Source organism: Lissotriton helveticus, chromosome 10 (assembly GCF_964261635.1).
Source record: "Lissotriton helveticus chromosome 10, aLisHel1.1, whole genome shotgun sequence".
Lineage (NCBI taxonomy): Eukaryota > Metazoa > Chordata > Amphibia > Caudata > Salamandridae > Lissotriton > Lissotriton helveticus.
This window is the reverse complement of record NC_136071.1, coordinates 1,159,257,776-1,159,276,212: the sequence shown is the minus strand read 5'-3', so window position 1 is coordinate 1,159,276,212 and position 18,437 is coordinate 1,159,257,776. Positions and strand designations below refer to the sequence as shown.

The following is an 18,437-nucleotide window of genomic DNA, read 5'->3' as shown; positions in this document are numbered from 1 at the left end:
CAGTCGTATCACATTTAGAGTAAAATTCATAATCATTTGTAAGTGAAAAAAAGAAAGTAAACAAAACGACATGATTTCAAATTTTCTAATTAGGTCAACTATTTTAGTTACTTTTTGTTAAGTACTCAATAAATAAATATATCAATTTGTAAAAATAGATCGTAATCTGAGAGTTACGCCTTTATCTTCAACCTTAAACATGAAGCGCTGGGCTTTTCAAAGATGGGCGTCTTGATCGTAGTACTAGTCAGTGGCCTTCGACGCTCAATACCCGAGAGTGTCCTTCTTTTGTGTCTAAGATTTCAGTTGGCTTGGGCTCGCGCTCGTGTGTCCTACCTCGGCGCTGGGCACCGTGTGTTGTGCGCGCGCTCTACTCCCCCTGGCTTCAGGTTCTTGTTCTGTGCGCGCGCCGCTGAGGCTGCTGCTGCTGCTGCTGTCCACGCGCCGGGGGCTGCCTCCGGGTGCGCGCGCCGCTGCTCTCTCTTGCTCAGTGTCTCGCGGCGGCGGGGGCGGTGCGCGCGCAGAGAGGCACTAGTGGCAAAGCAGGCGCCCTTCTTCGCACCCCGACCCGCAGGAGGAAGGCAAGGAAGGAACCTCAGCAGGGGGCGCTGCAGGAGCTTCCGCCCACAGCAGGGTCCCAAGCCCATGCACAGCCAGTGAAGGGAGCCTGAGCTGCAGCACCTCGAGGAGGGAACAGCACCGCCAGGTGAGCCTCTGGGCTGGACCCACTGGGAGTGCTGCTGGAGGGGTGCTGGGCTGGCAGCCCCCACAATGTACATCAGGAGTGTGTGTGACCCCTGGTGGGGTGTTTGCAGTGACCCCAGATCCGTCCAGGCTCCCCTTCATGCCATCTGCCCCCACTCCCTGCCTCTGTCCCATTCATGTCGTCTCAGGACCTCAAGTTTGATTCTTCTTTCATCTCACATTTCTTTCTCTGATAGTCCACTGCTTCCCATGACCCTACGTCCATCATATCTTATGCTCTTTCTACTCCTTTTCACTCCCTCTTCTCTCAATCCGATCACCTCATTATTTCCCTGCCCTCCAATATTTCCTCCCATTTATATATAGTCTGTCCCCTCTCCCTGCGTTCTGTCATTCCCTCCTCTGATTCCCTCCGGCATTATCTCCCCTACCACAGCCCCAGTAGGGGACTGTCCCACTTTAACTCTGGTACTAAGTTTGACACCTCCAGTTTTCAGTACACAGACTGCCATTGACAATCCCCAGTGTCCCATTCCGTTCACCTGGCAAGCGATATACGATCATTAGATTTCACACTATATTCTGACTTCCTACTGCCCCCTACTAGCAATAGTCCAAAGTCCCAATTCAGCAGTAAGAAATGATGTTTTATTCCTTCCACACAACACCCAATATAGAAAAAGTCCATCTGTGCGACTGTCAATTTATAGTCATCCCTTCCAAGCGACACTCAAAACATAACCATTCTTACAACGCAACACTCAAGACATGGCCATTCTTACCATGCAGTACTCGAGATGTGGTCATTCTTCCATGTGACACTCAAGACGTGGTCATTCTTCCATGCAACACTCAAGACATACCCATTCCTTCAATGCAACATCATGACATGGCCATTTCTCCCATGGGATACTCAACACATGGCCATTCCTTCCATGCAACGCTCACGACATGGCCATTCCTTCCATGGGCTACTGAAGACATGGCCATTCCTTCCATGCAACGCTCACGACATGGTCATTCCTTCCATGCAACACTCACAACATGGCCATTCCTTCCATGTGATACTGAAGACATGGCCATTTCTTCCATGTGACACTTGACATGACCATTCCCTCCATGTGATACTGAAGACATGACCATTCTTTTCATGTAACACTTGACATGGCCAATTCTTCCATGGAACACTCGAGACGTGCCCACTCCTTCAATGTAACATCATGACGTGGCCACTCCTTTCATGCAACACTCAAGACATGGACATTCCTTCCATGCGACACAGAAGACGTACCATTCCTTCTCAGGTGGCACTTGACATGGCCATTCCTTCCATGCAACACTCAAAACGTGGTCATTCCTTTCATGCAACACTTGAGACATGGCCACTCCTTCCATGCGACACTCAAAACTTGGTCATTCCTTTCATGCAACACTTGAGACATGGCCACTCCTTCCATGCGACACTCAAAACGTGGTCATTCCTTTCATGCAACACTTGAGACATGGCCACTCCTTCCATGCGACACTCAAGACGTGGTCATTCCTTCCATGTGACACTCAAGATGTAGCCATTCCTTCCATGCGACACTCAAGACGTAGCCATTCCTACCATGCGACAGTCAAGACGTGGTCATTCTTCCATGTGACACTCAAGACGTAGCCATTCCTTCCATGCGACACTCAAGACGTGGCAATTCCTTCCATGGACACTCATAACATACTCATTCTTTTCATGCAACACTTGAGACATGGCCACTCCTTCCATGCGACACTCAAGACGTGGTCATTCCTTCCATGTGACACTCAAGATGTAGCCATTCCTTCCATGCGACACTCAAGACGTAGCCATTCCTACCATGCGACAGTCAAGACGTGGTCATTCTTCCATGTGACACTCAAGACGTAGCCATTCCTTCCATGCGACACTCAAGACGTGGCAATTCCTTCCATGGACACTCATAACATACTCATTCTTTTCATGCAACACTTGAGACATGGCCACTCCTTCCATGCGACACTCAAGACGTGGTCATTCCTTCCATGTGACACTCAAGATGTAGCCATTCCTTCCATGCGACACTCAAGACGTAGCCATTCCTACCATGCGACAGTCAAGACGTGGTCATTCTTCCATGTGACACTCAAGACGTAGCCATTCCTTCCATGCGACACTCAAGACGTGGCAATTCCTTCCATGGACACTCATAACATACTCATTCCTTTCATGCAACACTTGAGACATGGCAACTCCTTCCATGCGAAACTCAAGATGTGGTCATTCCTTCCATGTGACACTCAAGATGTAGCCATTCCTTCCATGCGACACTCAAGACGTAGCCATTCCTACCATGCGACAGTCAAGACGTGGTCATTCTTCCATGTGACACTCAAGACGTAGCCATTCCTTCCATGCGACACTCAAGACGTGGCAATTCCTTCCATGGACACTCAAGACGTGTCAATTCCTTCCATGGACACTCATAACACACTCATTCTTTTCATGCAACATTTGAGACATGGCCACTCCTTCCATGCGAAACTCAAGATGTGGTCATTCCTTCCATGGGACACTCAAGACGTGGTCATTCCTTCCATGCGACATTCAAGACGTGGTCATTCCTTCCATGCAACATTTGAGACATGGCCACTCCTTCCATTCGACACTCAAGACATGGACATTCCTTTAATGCAACACACAACATGGCCTTTCCTTCCATGTGACACTTGACATAGCCAATCCTACCATGCAACACTCAAGACATGCCCATTCCTTCCATGCAACACTCAAGACATGCCCATTCCTTCCATGTGACACTGAAGAAATGGCCAATCCGTTCATGTGACACTGAAGACATGGCCATTCCGTTCAAGTGACACTCTACATGGCCATTCCTTCCATGTGACACTGAAAAGTAGCCATTCCATCAATGCGACACTATATACGTAGTCGTTCTGGCCTTAGTACAAGATTACATAGCCATTCCTTCGATAAAACACTCAATAAATAGCACTTCATTCATGCAACACTCCATACATAGCCATTTATGCCAACCAAAGAGCATCCATTTTATATTTCTAGCCTATTCTGTCCATGCAGTCGCTCCTGTCCGCAGTGGTGCAGGAAGGGTCCAATCCGAACCAGAAAAATGAGACCTCCTAACCCCTTATTGGGTTGCGAAACACAGACCTAACTCGGGTGCACTGGATCCATCAAACCACTGAGCCCTGGTGCAACTGCACCAGCTGTATTAATCATAGTTGCACCACTGGTTGAGAGACCTACACTAAGTGTACCTTGGGCATTCACTCCCAGACTAGTACTAAAAGTTGTGAAGTGGGTCAACTTTTTTTCCTTGTACAGCAGGGAGTCTCCTGTAAAAAAAAATCACAACCAAACCACCCTCTTATATCTGGCATATTTTCAAAGGCTCATGTTTGTTACTTAGGTGCACACCTGATCACTAACAGACCCTGAAGTGTGATGAATCAATGATCTGAATTGTACGCCAGTGGTGTAGAGACAGTCTCTGTCGTGTGTGAGTCGATGCTCCCTTTTCTTGAGATATAGCCATTTGCAGCTCTCTGGCCTAGTTAAGTCTTTTAATTTAGTATTCTAATGAAATGTTCTGACAAGGGTGTATTGATCACATTCAAAATGTCACAACTTATTTTTATTTAAAAAAGGTATTTATCACTAGGGACATTGGAATTGTGGTTGAGTGGTGGACTAAACTTCTGCACTATGGAAGAATACCGCAAGCACTAGTGAATTCTCGAGGTGTGCACCTCCTTCTCCTCTGAAGATGGTTCTCTTGGTTTCTTTGTTTGTACTGGGTACCCTAGACATGGTACTATGCCGTACGTGGAATGGCTCCATCCGGTCATGAGATAATTGGTATATTGCCTTGGAAATACTTGGGGGTGGCTTGGAGGGATTAGTCACTGGAAGCTTTTTTTCACTGAGAAATTGCTAATGAATCCAAGCCGATCATTTGCAAATTTTTCCCAAGTTGTGCTGTTTCTCCCATTCATTTCCTGAAGAGTAAACCTGTGCCCTACCTCACAATTGTACCTATGCGGCAGCACAAACCTGCTTCGTGTGGTCCGGGGCGTCTCCATCCGCCTGCAGTTTGTGGGAACCCGTGCATCTGATACTGGATAAGTTGTCCTTAATGACTTCCATCCCTGGACTAGAGGGACACCTGCGTGGTTTCATAAAATGCCCAGCCCATTGTGGTATATAAATAAATAATACCGGATCTATTTTTGGATGAATGAATGAATAACAGATAGCTCAATAAAATAAGAGTCAAGATTCGAGGTAGTAGGAGTTTCTGCAGGTTTATTACAGCATAAGGACAGGATCAGGACAACCTGCATAGAATGACCCAGCAGCTGCTGGGGCCGGGTCTGGGATGAGCGCGCTAACTTTTAATAACAATACATTGACTTATATACATAGCGCAAACACATAGCATTACATTGCAGTAGGCGTAGCAGTGGGTGGAGCAGAAGGCGTGACGCGTAGCAGTCGCGAAAGATAACAGTAAAAAGAGGTGTAACTGGGAGTATACATAGACATGTGATGCAAACGTAACAGAATATGTCATGAATGGGCGGAAACATAGGAGGGGGCTACCTAAGGAGCCGGGACCTTTAATCTAATGGTGCGCGAAAACTGGCAATGACGTATTACTAGGAGAAGCTGGGGGCTACGAACTCTGTGCTAGGAGCAGAGACTAGAGTCTGGAGGGTCGGAGCGACATGTACCTAAACCCTATCTGGTATCTAATGTTTAGGGAACATGTTGATATAAACTAGGAGTCATGAGGGGAAAAGCTAACTTGATTCTAAGACTGGACCATGCATTATTCTACATGTAGTGCGTGATGAAGAATATTAAATGACCATTAAATACAGTATTTCTCTAACGTGGAGACGAGAAGGCTAGACAATGACGGAAACTATTGATGCAGTTCAGTAGCTTAGGAATGCAGAGAAGAAGGACTGAACTGATAGCTGGAACTATAACATACTCTTGGCAGACTCAGAGGCAGAGCCGGGCTGCACCGGGCACTGCGAGGCAGGAAGTAAGTGAAAGGTCGAGGATACAGGTGGGGGCTGTATCGCTCCTCAGCGAGCTGAATCTGTGGTCCGGGCCCTTTTGAGGCCTGGAAACGGGGACTTTATAATGGAATAACGTGCACACTGGGAAACGTGGCAACATAACTTTACATAGGCCTAATATTCGTAGTATTCACGAGGACTGGAAACTGGCATACTAGAGGTGGACACAACTGTAATTGCGTCAGTAATCAGACATGGTGAATAACATATGCATATTGGTCATGCACACATAACATATGATGGATGAGGCGTAGGGACACAGAACATGGCAAAATTTACTTTTCCACATTCCCTCCTTGTCACTACGTTTCCATCAGGAAACATCAATTTTCATGATACCATCTATCATTTCATACAGTACCATTTGCTCGTCTCGAATTGTCTTGGAACGGGATTTAGAACGGGGCTTGGGACTAGGAATACAAGAGGTAGCACACATGCTGCAAATCGCAGGGCCACATTGTACACAGAGGCAGCAGCTAAATATGATCGCTACTGCAATACCTAGAAAGGACAGGACTTTCCATCCCCAGGCGGAAATTATATTCCAGAACCAACCTGACCATGTCCAGGTGCCTGGATCTTGGTGTAACAGATGGGCAATTGTATGGAGTCTGGTTATAGCTGAATAAACAGACGGCGCGTTATTTGGAATGAAAATGCAGCAACTAGATCCGATGACTCTACAGGCCCCGCCCCTATCGGCCAGTATGACGTCAAGGACGAGACGATTTTGCAAAACGACAAATCTCATAGCAGATTGTTCTTCGGTTAGGTTACCTAGAGCAGAGGCAGTCTCATTTACTACAGCTTCAAGGGTTCTTGTTAACCTACGGATCAGTTTACTATTCTGGACAGGTCCTACAAAGAAGAAGAAACCTTTATTGAAATCTGTATACTGTTCTAGAGTAGTTTCAGTATAATCGACAATTGGGGACTCCCTTCTATGTCTAATGTGTACTAGATGTGTGTTTCTGTGATAATCAGATGGGGCTAGGAAAACAGGTGGCAGTAGGAAGGCAATGTAACAGGTTCCCTCCCAATCGAGGGGCAGACGGACATATGCGGTCTGACCACAAATAAAATAAGAGTGACGTGAAGCTTTGAAAACAGATTTCCCACTGTCACTATACTGGATAACAGTAGTACATTCACTATGACCTACGTGTACAGAACCATAATTACGGACACATAATTCGCCTTTGACAGGTAGTACTGAAATAGCAGGTAAGTCTGGAGTAGTATCAGACTGAACATTCAGGACCATGAAATTCGACGAATAATTACCTAAATTATATACTTCATTTTCTAGATCTAAACCTATTCTATGGGGAAGACCTTGCTTGTCTGGGAAACATGTGCTGTTAAGAAAAGACATATCTGTTGAGGATGACGTTAACGTGGACCATGCTCCACACGAACCATTGTGTGAGAATGGATAAGGAAACAGTGGCAGAACTCCCTTCGGTGTCTGGAAAGGGGGGAGTCGACCACACACCCAACAATTAGTGGCATTGCTGGTCTGGTGTGAGTAATGTAACATACGGATAAATGAGTTGTTACGCATAGCGAGACGGTAAGAATATTCGTGAGGAGGCAGATCACTAAACGTGTGTTCTACTGTAGCATTAGCAGACATATTTACATGAGGAACTGGAAAATACAGATAGAACGCATAGCTGGTGCAGGAAATCATTATGCTGATGAATAATATGAAACTCAGAAAAACGATACATCTGATTGAACTTTGACTGACTCTCTCACTATGGGGGTCTATTTTATACATGTCAGAAACAGTCTAACCGTTTCACCTAGGGGAGGACTTATACAATCAAACTGACTGACTTATTTTACTAGACCTGAGCTTTAACTTATACTCCTGCTGCGGAGTTTTCTCTACCAAGGGAGGGGTTGTAATAATGTCTTGTGCGGGACAGTCCTTAAAAATAATGTCTTGACAGTTTTTCGAATCTTGGGAATCCTTGGAAATGTTTTTAGAAACTGGTTTCAATCCTTTAAAAAGTTTAACATGAGACAGGTGGATCCATCCTTTTCTGCCTTCTAACTTGACGGCAGTACGGGTGGTCAAGAGGACCTGACGTGGCTCCTTCCAACGTGGTTCCAGCGGACTTGATCTGTCGAAATTTCTGATCATCACCAAGGAGCCTGGAACGATCTCGTGCGGTGCCACCTCGGTATTGTCTGGAAATGCGGCAGCAACCTGTGAACGACATGAGTTGAGGGCAGACATCAAGGAAGCTAGGTAATCTGTCAGTATATTACATGAAACATCGGTAATACTTCGGGGTCTAGGAGTACCCCACATGTTAGGGGGGCGGCCGAATACGACCTCATACGGGGACAGACCTGATCTGGAATGTGCGACCATGCGCATATAAAACAAGGCGACTGGCAGAGCTACTAGCCAGTCCACACCTTTTTCTTTACAAATTTTGGCAATACGGATTTTCAGGGTCTGATTATGTCTCTCTACGAGACCGGCTGCTTCAGGATGGCGTACACAATGGAACTTCCACTGGTACCCTAACAAAAGGGAAACGTGCTTCATGAGTTCGGATGAGAATGGCTGACCGTTATCAGAATATACGACTCTAGGGAGTCCGTATCTAGGGAAGAATTCACGAACCAACTGCTTGGCAGTGGTCGCGGCTGTGTAATCGGGAACTTGATATGCTTCTGTCCACCTGGACAAAGCGCATACAACTACAAGGACATACTTGAAACCTCGACATCGCTCCATTTGAATATAATCCATCTGGAGGACCTCAAAAGGGTGGTCAGGGGGCTGGAAACCACCTTGTTCCACCGGGACACTTTTACCTGGATTAAACTGACAACATATCATACAGGTGCGGACTTTCTGCTTGGCTGCAGCTCGTAAATGCTTGTTGAACCAAATGTTCTGAATACTGTCTAACATAGCTTTTTCTCCTAAATGGGCTGGACTATGTGCGGTATTGATAATGACTTGAACCATAGAATCGGGGAGAAACCATGTGGCTCTACCCTTCGTTAACCATCCTTGATCTGTCTGGACCCCTCCTTGTTCAGACCATTTCTTGATTTCATCGGGAGTAGCATGTAACTGGATATCTATGACATCTTGAGTAGGGTCCTTAACTGTCATGCATATAGTCGGATCTGGAGTATGTGTCAGGTTAACTGGAATGTCTGGAGTCTGTGCTGTAAGCTTAGCTGTGCGGTCTGCTAGATCGTTACCTTGAGAAATAATGTCAGTAACTTTCGTATGTGCTTTGCATTTCATGATAGCAATGGATGTCGGTAAATGTATGGCATCTAACAGGGCTTGAATAAGGAGACCATGCTGAATCTTGGTTCCATGAGAAGTCATGAAACCTCTCTCCTGCCAGAGCACTCCGAAGTCGTGTACAACTCCGAATGCATAACGTGAATCTGTGTAAACATTAACTTTCAGGTTCTTGGCATGTATACAGGCTTGTGTCAGAGCGACTAGCTCTGCTGCTTGAGCGGACAGGGTATCAATACGGTGTGTTTCAATAACTTCAGTGTCAGTAGTCACTGCATACGCGGCGACTAGTTCTCCTGTACTAGTTCTCATACATGAACCATCCACATAAAGTGTCAAGTCGGGATCTGGTAACGGAATGTCTGTCAGGTCTTGTCTTGGCTTTGTCGTAATGTTGACTACTTCCACACAGTCATGTGGGTCAGGATTTGAATTAACTGATGGTAACAGTGTAGCAGGATTCAGGACGTTGCAGCGTCTAATTTCTATGTGTGGCTGGAACAGTGTCAATTCATAACCTGTTAAACGTGCAATTGTCAAGTGCTGTGTTTGTGTTCGATTTAAAAGAACTTCTACTGAATGTGGAACTTGTACTGTCAGGGAATGCCCTAAAACTATGGAATCACTTTGTCTGATAGCTAGTGCTGTGGCTGCAACTGACTTGAGGCACGCAGGCAACGCCTGGGCGACTGGATCTAATGTGCTCGAAAAATAAGCACAGGGCTTGTATTGTCCTGCTTGATCTTGTGTGAGAACAGATAATGCTGTACCTTCGCGTTCAGTAACGAAAAGTGTAAAAGGCTTACTGTAGTTCGGTGTAGCTAGAACTGGAGCTTGACATAGGGCTTTCTTTAACTCGTTGAAACTAAGTGTATGGTCAGATGTCCAAGGGAGGACAGTCGATACGGCTGCCTCCTGCGTCGTTAACTGTATCAGTGGCTTGGCTAGAAATGCATACTGAGGAATCCATTGTCTACAATAAGAAGTAAGGCCGATAAGGGCACGTACCTCCTTCTAGGTTCTGGGCTGGGGAAGATTCGCTATTAACTGGATACGGTCGGGTGTCAACTGCCTACCCCTCTTGGACAGCAAGTGTCCTAAGTATACCACTTGCTGGACACAGAATTGAAGCTTCGAAGGTGACACCTTGTGCCCCATCTCGGCTAGAAAATACAGGACTGTAAGGGATGCTCGCTCGCAGGCACGTTCAGAACGGGCTGTGATCAGTAGATCATCGACATACTGGAGCAGGGCAGTGTCAGTTGGCATGTGAATGTTGTCTAGTTGTCTCTTGAGTGCCTGACTGTAAATACTAGGACTTTCTGTGAAACCTTGAGGAGCGCGTGTAAACATATAGCTCCTTCCATTTAAACAAAATCCGAAAAGAAACTGGCTGTCTGGATGAATCGGAACACTAAAAAATGCATTCTTGAGGTCTATGACAGTGAAGAACATGGCTTCGGAATCAATGGCTGTTAACAGGGAAGAAATGTCTGGGACAACTGGGTACTGCGGAATAATACATTTATTAAGTTCTCGTAAATCAATCACTAATCGATATACTGGGGGTGCATTCGGATCAGTACGTTTCATGACTGGAATGATCGGAGAATTGCATACATTGGAGTCAGTTTCCACAACTACTCCTTGAGCCATGAGCTCGTCAATAATTTTGGATAAGGCTGCTACAGCCTCGGGTGGCAATCTGTACTGTCTGATTCGGGGTAACACTACACCTGGTTTGAGAGTCACACGATGGGGTGTGATTTGCATGTAACCTACATCAGTTGGACCTTGCGCCCATAAGTGCTGTGGAACATTAGACAATCTTGAATCAAAATCTCGTAATACATAGTGACCCTTAAAGTCACGTAGGAACAGACGTATTCCCTCTGGGGAACAGCAAATAACTGCACCTAATTCTTTCAGTGTCTTAATGCCTAATAGATTTTCTGGACATGACTTAGTAAGTAACAGATCAGTAGTGCGGGACAATGGACCTACTTCTAGAGTAACTGGCTTTGATATCTCATTAACTATTGGCTTTCCTGAAAATCCAAGGGAAACATTTCTTGAGCCTGAGAGCGGAGCCCCTGGAACTTCGGCATGATTAATTGTGGTCCTACTTGCCCCTGTATCGATCAAAAACTTTCTGTCTTTCCCTAATACTTGACTGTGAACATAGGGACCTTCTTGATCTACAGGTATCTCGATGAGAGGCAAGCCTACCTCCCTCTCTAGGCTGTTTCATGAATATGACTGGTACTCTGGATACTCAGACTGCGCATACTGGTACATCTGCGATGTAACGTGCTGTGTTGCAGCGATAGGCTGCGGTACTGTAACTGTCTGTTGTGCATTCTGTGACTGAGGAATCTGTGAAACTTGTTCTTGTCTAGGCGGACGTGGTCTTTCTTTAGTCTTACCAGTAGCTATGTTATGTTTCAGAACTGCACACTCGTTTATAAAATGACCTGGCTGTTTACAATAATTGCAGTTCCCTTTAACGGGAGCTGCAGGATGACTGGCTTGATTCGGACCCCTCTTCTGACTGTCTTGAGGAACAGATTGTGCAACTAGCACTTTCATTTTCGTGTCTTTCATACGTTTTCTTTCGTGTTCTTGCTCTTCTCTGATTCTATTCTGGTGGTACTGGAGCATCTGGAGCATCTGGGACGGGGTATTTGCTTGCCAGGTGCTTTCGACTTTCAAAACTCGATTTTTAATTTGTGGGCTTGAATTCTCGACTAATTTGGTAACGAAAAGATGAGGGTATGACTCACTACTTGTCTTGAGACCACTATTAATACTGAAACATTTCTCGAATCTAGAATAAAAATCACTAATATCTTCATCTTGTTTCTGTTTACAGGCTGAGATTGCATCCCAGTCTTCCTTCCTCGTTGTCAATAATCTGGGTAAAACTTGAATCAATAATTCTGGTAATTCTTTACATTTATCTCCAAGACCGGTACCTGGTACTCGTGCCTTGTCTTCAGCTTCTAGAGCTGTCCAATCGATCTTTTTCTCTCCCACCTCCCATTCTTTTTCTTTTAACTTTTCATATACCCCTGCGGGTAACAGGACCTTTAACATTTTAATGATATCTGGGTAAGTGTATTCTCCCATACGGAGCATATCTTTTAATTCTCTATGGAACCCTGCTGGATCTTTGTCATGACAAGGAATTAATTTCTTCATTTCAAGAAGTTCCATCTTTGATATTGGAGTGTATACAAACACTCGTTGCATTACGCCACCCGCCCCTTGGACTGGGTGGACTTCTCGTAACGGATTCTGTCTGTCTATGTAGAATGATTTACTTTCTGGGGGTGAGACATGAACAAAATGCGGGTTCAGAAACGTTCTATATTTGTGGCGCTGTTCTAGAATGACACTAATTAAATCGGTACCTAGACCTCTCCATCTATACTGGAGTAACTCGTTCAGGATATCGTGTAACGGACCTGGATCAGAATGTTGACCCTCATACAGAGTAATGAGGTGCTGGATCATATACATACCCACCAGTCGTTGCTCGGCTGGGGGCAGTTTCAGAAACATTTGTGCCACTATTTCGTCTGGAAAAGTGGTAGAATCAGTAATCCATCGGACTGCTGATCGGGCTAGTTCTTGTTCATGCATAGTACTTAATTCACTGTAACCGACTCGTGGTTTCAGAATGTGATCGGTAGCTTGAAATACTTGTTCTAGGGAACCTTGTTCTGGTGCTGGATGATGAAAAATAGACTTGTGTTCTAGGCGTAAATGGCGATCTGGAAATCTGGATTTTCCTACATACGCTATTCTGGCGGGATTCTCGTTCTCTTCCTCTTCCGGATCAGAGATACTTTCTTTCTCGCTTACTTGTGCTGCTTTACGCTGGTCGTGTAACCTTATTATTTCTTTACGAATTTTCTTGTACATACTCTCCATGGCACCGACGGTCTTGTGCTTACCCTCGGCTATATTATCACTCCACCTTGTCAGGATTCTCATTTCGGCGGAATCTTTAGACGGGTAATCTTGTTCTCTTATTAGACAATTGATCAGGAACTTTAATATCATGAGCTGGATCTCGGCTTTCCTTTGAGACATAGTCTCGCTAATACTTTCTGGATCATCCCCTGTACGGATGAAACGATATATTCTGTCTAGATCTTCTTTCATATTCGGCAAGGTGACCAGATACTCGGCCACCTTTCTTACGCGGAATGAATATAAAACCATATTATCCTCGCCTGGGACTGGATCATAGACACATTCGGCAAGGGATTTTCTTATTTCTGCAACAGACTGATATCTAGGCGTACGCTGTGACGCTTGTGCATGTAATTCGGCTAACGTTAAACGCTTGTGTGGCGGCGGGGTTTGAGGAAGACCTCCTCCCGCGGCCCCTAGACTGGAGTCGTCTACTGACATTCTTCGTCCTGGCAGGGTCGGTAATTGTAACGTGGGCTGGACTTGTATGGCGGGCTGGACCGGGGGAGCTGTTAAGGGCACCCCGGTGTCTGGAGGAGCATGAAGTGCCTGATTTACAGGGACTGGCGGAGCGCGAACAGGATTTGCATATTCGGGGACTGTGTCGTCCAGATAGGACGAAATAAAAATATCAGCTGCGGTCGGTTTGTGACGTAGCTTGGTCGGAACTAATGGTGGCGGGAAATTACTGGATGCCTCTGGGGTCGCTTTTGGCAAACCTTCGGCAAAAAGAGGATACATACCCTTGATGAGGGCATGCCTCTGTCTGTCTGACTGTTCGGCTTTGACTTGTTCACCTATCTCGATTAATTCTCTTTCTTGGGCTCGTTCTTGGGATTCTCTACTTAACTCTGACTTTCTGACTTCCTTTTCAGTTCTTCTATGCGCTTCTTTACGCCATAACTCGATGGCATCTTTCTGTGACTGTCTGGCTTTCTTTTTCCATAATGCTTCTTCTACTCGCATGATACATTCGGCATCCCATGTACCCGATACGGGCCAGCTATAGCTCAGCGGTTCCTTCTGCAGTTCACAGTTACCAAGTGGTCCAACCCTTCGGGGTTCGTGTCCCGCGGGCGCTCTCTAACCTTTTCTTCTAACTGTTTGGTATACTCTACCCATAAATCTAGATACAATATGGCGCTTATGCCATGTTTCTGATACATAAAGTGACCTGGACTGTCCCTAGGCGGAACAGGAACCGCTTCCTCTAACAGACCCTTTCTAGTTTTTAACTGTCGTAACTTGGAAAATATAGGCATGACTGAACTGTAATCTGGACACAATACAATACACAATAAAAACACGAAGTCACGTCGCACTCATACCACAACAGTAAAATACATGAAGAACATTATAAATAACAGTTCGAACAGAATATTACCTGAAATACTGAGAACAGAAACAGAACAGATTTTCTCGAGAACGGAACAGACTAGAGTTACTGGATGCACTGCTGTAACAGTACGGAACATACCGGTCCCATAAAGGGACGCATCAAGACCCGTATCCACCTAGGTGAACACTTCGTTTGTGAGTCTGGGCACCACCAACCCACGGACCAGGAGTCAATTTAGATTGGTCCTGTCTAGATACTACCCCAGCAATGGTACTCACCGGGCAGCACGGAACGGAAGGCCTCGGACGGGACTGGACTGCTACGACGACGAACTTCGGACTTCAGTTACAGGTGGGCCTCCGGATACCTCGGACCTTGGACTCTCGGCTTGGGCTCTGGTCGGGACTCGCCGCGTTCCTCCACCGTCTCGTTTGGATGCTGGACCGCCTCCTCCGTCTCCTCCGTGGGCCTGAGGGATACTTGAACAGAAATATCTGCCACTGCGCAGAAGAGTTCCGTCACGACTGCAGAGGGTCAGGGGGTCGGCGTGGCTTCACCGACGCGTGGGGAAAGGGCAAGTCCCTATTCGGGCGCCATTATGTGGTATATAAATAAATAATACCGGATCTATTTTTGGATGAATGAATGAATAACAGATAGCTCAATAAAATAAGAGTCAAGATTCGAGGTAGTAGGAGTTTCTGCAGGTTTATTACAGCATAAGGACAGGATCAGGACAACCTGCATAGAATGACCCAGCAGCTGCTGGGGCCGGGTCTGGGATGAGCGCGCTAACTTTTAATAACAATACATTGACTTATATACATAGCGCAAACACATAGCATTACATTGCAGTAGGCGTAGCAGTGGGTGGAGCAGAAGGCGTGACGCGTAGCAGTCGCGAAAGATAACAGTAAAAAGAGGTGTAACTGGGAGTATACATAGACATGTGATGCAAACGTAACAGAATATGTCATGAATGGGCGGAAACATAGGAGGGGGCTACCTAAGGAGCCGGGACCTTTAATCTAATGGTGCGCGAAAACTGGCAATGACGTATTACTAGGAGAAGCTGGGGGCTACGAACTCTGTGCTAGGAGCAGAGACTAGAGTCTGGAGGGTCGGAGCGACATGTACCTAAACCCTATCTGGTATCTAATGTTTAGGGAACATGTTGATATAAACTAGGAGTCATGAGGGGAAAAGCTAACTTGATTCTAAGACTGGACCATGCATTATTCTACATGTAGTGCGTGATGAAGAATATTAAATGACCATTAAATACAGTATTTCTCTAACGTGGAGACGAGAAGGCTAGACAATGACGGAAACTATTGATGCAGTTCAGTAGCTTAGGAATGCAGAGAAGAAGGACTGAACTGATAGCTGGAACTATAACATACTCTTGGCAGACTCAGAGGCAGAGCCGGGCTGCACCGGGCACTGCGAGGCAGGAAGTAAGTGAAAGGTCGAGGATACAGGTGGGGGCTGTATCGCTCCTCAGCGAGCTGAATCTGTGGTCCGGGCCCTTTTGAGGCCTGGAAACGGGGACTTTATAATGGAATAACGTGCACACTGGGAAACGTGGCAACATAACTTTACATAGGCCTAATATTCGTAGTATTCACGAGGACTGGAAACTGGCATACTAGAGGTGGACACAACTGTAATTGCGTCAGTAATCAGACATGGTGAATAACATATGCATATTGGTCATGCACACATAACATATGATGGATGAGGCGTAGGGACACAGAACATGGCAAAATTTACTTTTCCACACCATTAAATGTAGTTTATTGCTAGCCTGGAGAACATTGCACTGTAAGTGCCTGCATTGGCTTGGACAATCTATCTGTACCTCATGTTGAGTTCAGTGAACCCGAGGGAGAAGAGGTTGGAGAGATATCCTGTCCTCGCTTAATGGTGAGGGATGCAGTGTTCTATCTCTAAAAGTCCTTCACTAATAGTTTTCCTCCGTTTTGAGGCCCTTACATCAGGGCTATGGAGACATTTCTGTTTCTTTCCATTCCTTTTCGAGGCTGGCCAAGAACGCGGTTAGACAATCTTCCTGTGTGATACATCAGAGCCAGAAGCGAAAGTTCCCTGAAAAAGTTCCATTGGAACTAGGCCTGGGTGGTAAATTCCATAACACTCAAGGAATTTGGGTAATTTTGCATTCCGCGGAGAACGCGGAATTGCCGAAAATTCCGCGATTCGCGGCTTCACGGAATTTTTTGCTTGTTTGCGCTTTCAAAATGCGTGTTCGCAAGATATTTCTCACCGAGCACGCAAAACAGCGTTCACGGAAAGGAAAAAAGCATTGCGAACGGGCAGAACAAGCAATTCCACGTGTTCGCAGAACTTTTGCGTGCTCTCGGAATTTTTTTACAGTTTCGCGGGCATTTGCATAGCGCGACTACGCAAATTCCGCCCACCCCTAATTGGAACCCTATGGATGGTCTCCATTGCTCACAAGCGCCTTCCCGTCTAAAATGTGACACTTACACCACCGGGGTAGGTCCACCAATTGGGTCAGAATCAGAAGAAGAATGTGATAAATCCATGCTATATGTCAGGTTAAATAGTACAAAATGATTACACTTGCAGTCAGCGGGCACGCGGTGGCCTGTTTGGACGAGTGAGATCAAACTTGGGATAAAAAGGGGCATTTGATTTACGCTGTAGTCCTTTCACGACGACATGTGTCATTAATTCAGCGGTGAGTAACTTCTTACTCAACATTTAATGCCGCCTCGAGGGGGCTGGCGGTGATGAATAGGCCTGACTGAGCATTAGGCGGAAATGGGGGGAACAATCTCCTTCAGCTGTTCTCATTACCTCGCGCCTGGGCGGTGGGGGGTGGGAGGGATGCTGGAATCATGTGGGGGCCCTTTGTTGCTGTGCTTGTCTTGTCTAACAATTTGACATCTGCGCTGAAAACAAGCTACACGTTTATCACCGACAGGGAAAATAAAACGCATTATTTTTTTTTCTTCTTCCCTGCCTGTGAATAATATGCTTTTTTGAGCCTAAGTCCCTTTTATTATATCCGCGATAGAGTGTGGATTACTGAACGTTTAACCAGGCTCTTAAAACAGTCACCGGCAGAGCAAGGTAAATAAACACACGTTGATATTGTACTGAAAGGCTGAGAGGAAATCTGATTATTCAATGACAATGCGGGATGATGCGAGCACTTGTCATTGGATAGGCTCGTCTGGGATGGGGTCGTACATTCAGTGTAAATGTGAGATGATACTTTGTCTGGGGAGGGGGGAGGCGGGGGCGTTTGTGCCACTGGCAGGATTATGATGGAAGTGGTACCCTCGCATCACTTGATACCCACCGAGATGCTCTCGTATCCGCACGGATAACCGTGTTTTGAAACGGGAGAGGCTGCCCGACGCGGGGATGCGAGAGGGTGGATGCTGTTTCCATCTGTGCTGTAACACTTTTTTTTTATTATTTTAAGGCTGATCTGCGATTGTGGCCTTGGTGACTCCTGCGTTTCCATAGTTAAAGCACGCCTGCCTCTAGGCGCCAGCTGCTTGGCTGTCGCCAAAAATGTCACAGAGTGGGCGTCATAATGTTGCAGTGTATATCTCTTGACAATATACACTACATACATGTGTTGTGTAAATATGGAAGGACATGCCTGCAGACCTGTGTCCCATCAGAGGCTTTCACTTTCTCTTCTCGTTCTTCTCTGTGTTACCCTACAGTTTTTCCTTCTCTACTCCCTCGACCCCCCACTTCACGGGCCAATTGGCTCTTTGTCCTTTTCAGCCTTTCCAATGAAGCCTGTTGCTCAAACATAGCCGCATGGATGTGGCTCGCTAGAGCATCCTTGGGGAGAGCCCTTCTACTGGCGGCCTCTTCCTTCAATAATGTGTGTTTCACGCTCAGTGTTGCGTGTTGTGCTCTTCTCCGTTTGCAGGCTGTGTTGACCCAATTGTGTTTTCCTTGTTTGTGGAAGTTGAGGTCTGACCGAAA

The 18,437-nt window shown here is 46.0% G+C and overlaps 1 protein-coding gene across 1 annotated transcript in view; it reads left to right on the top strand.

Moving 5' to 3' along the window:
* Nucleotides 1–329: 329 nt before the first annotated feature.
* LOC144784891 (ubiquitin-conjugating enzyme E2 E2) overlaps nt 330–18,437 on the top strand; it is a 738,431-nt gene continuing 720,323 nt past the window's right edge. The window contains exon 1 of the mRNA XM_078663985.1: nt 330–706. The gene's annotated coding sequence lies outside the window, so the exon portion shown is untranslated. The remainder of the gene's footprint in view (nt 707–18,437) is intronic.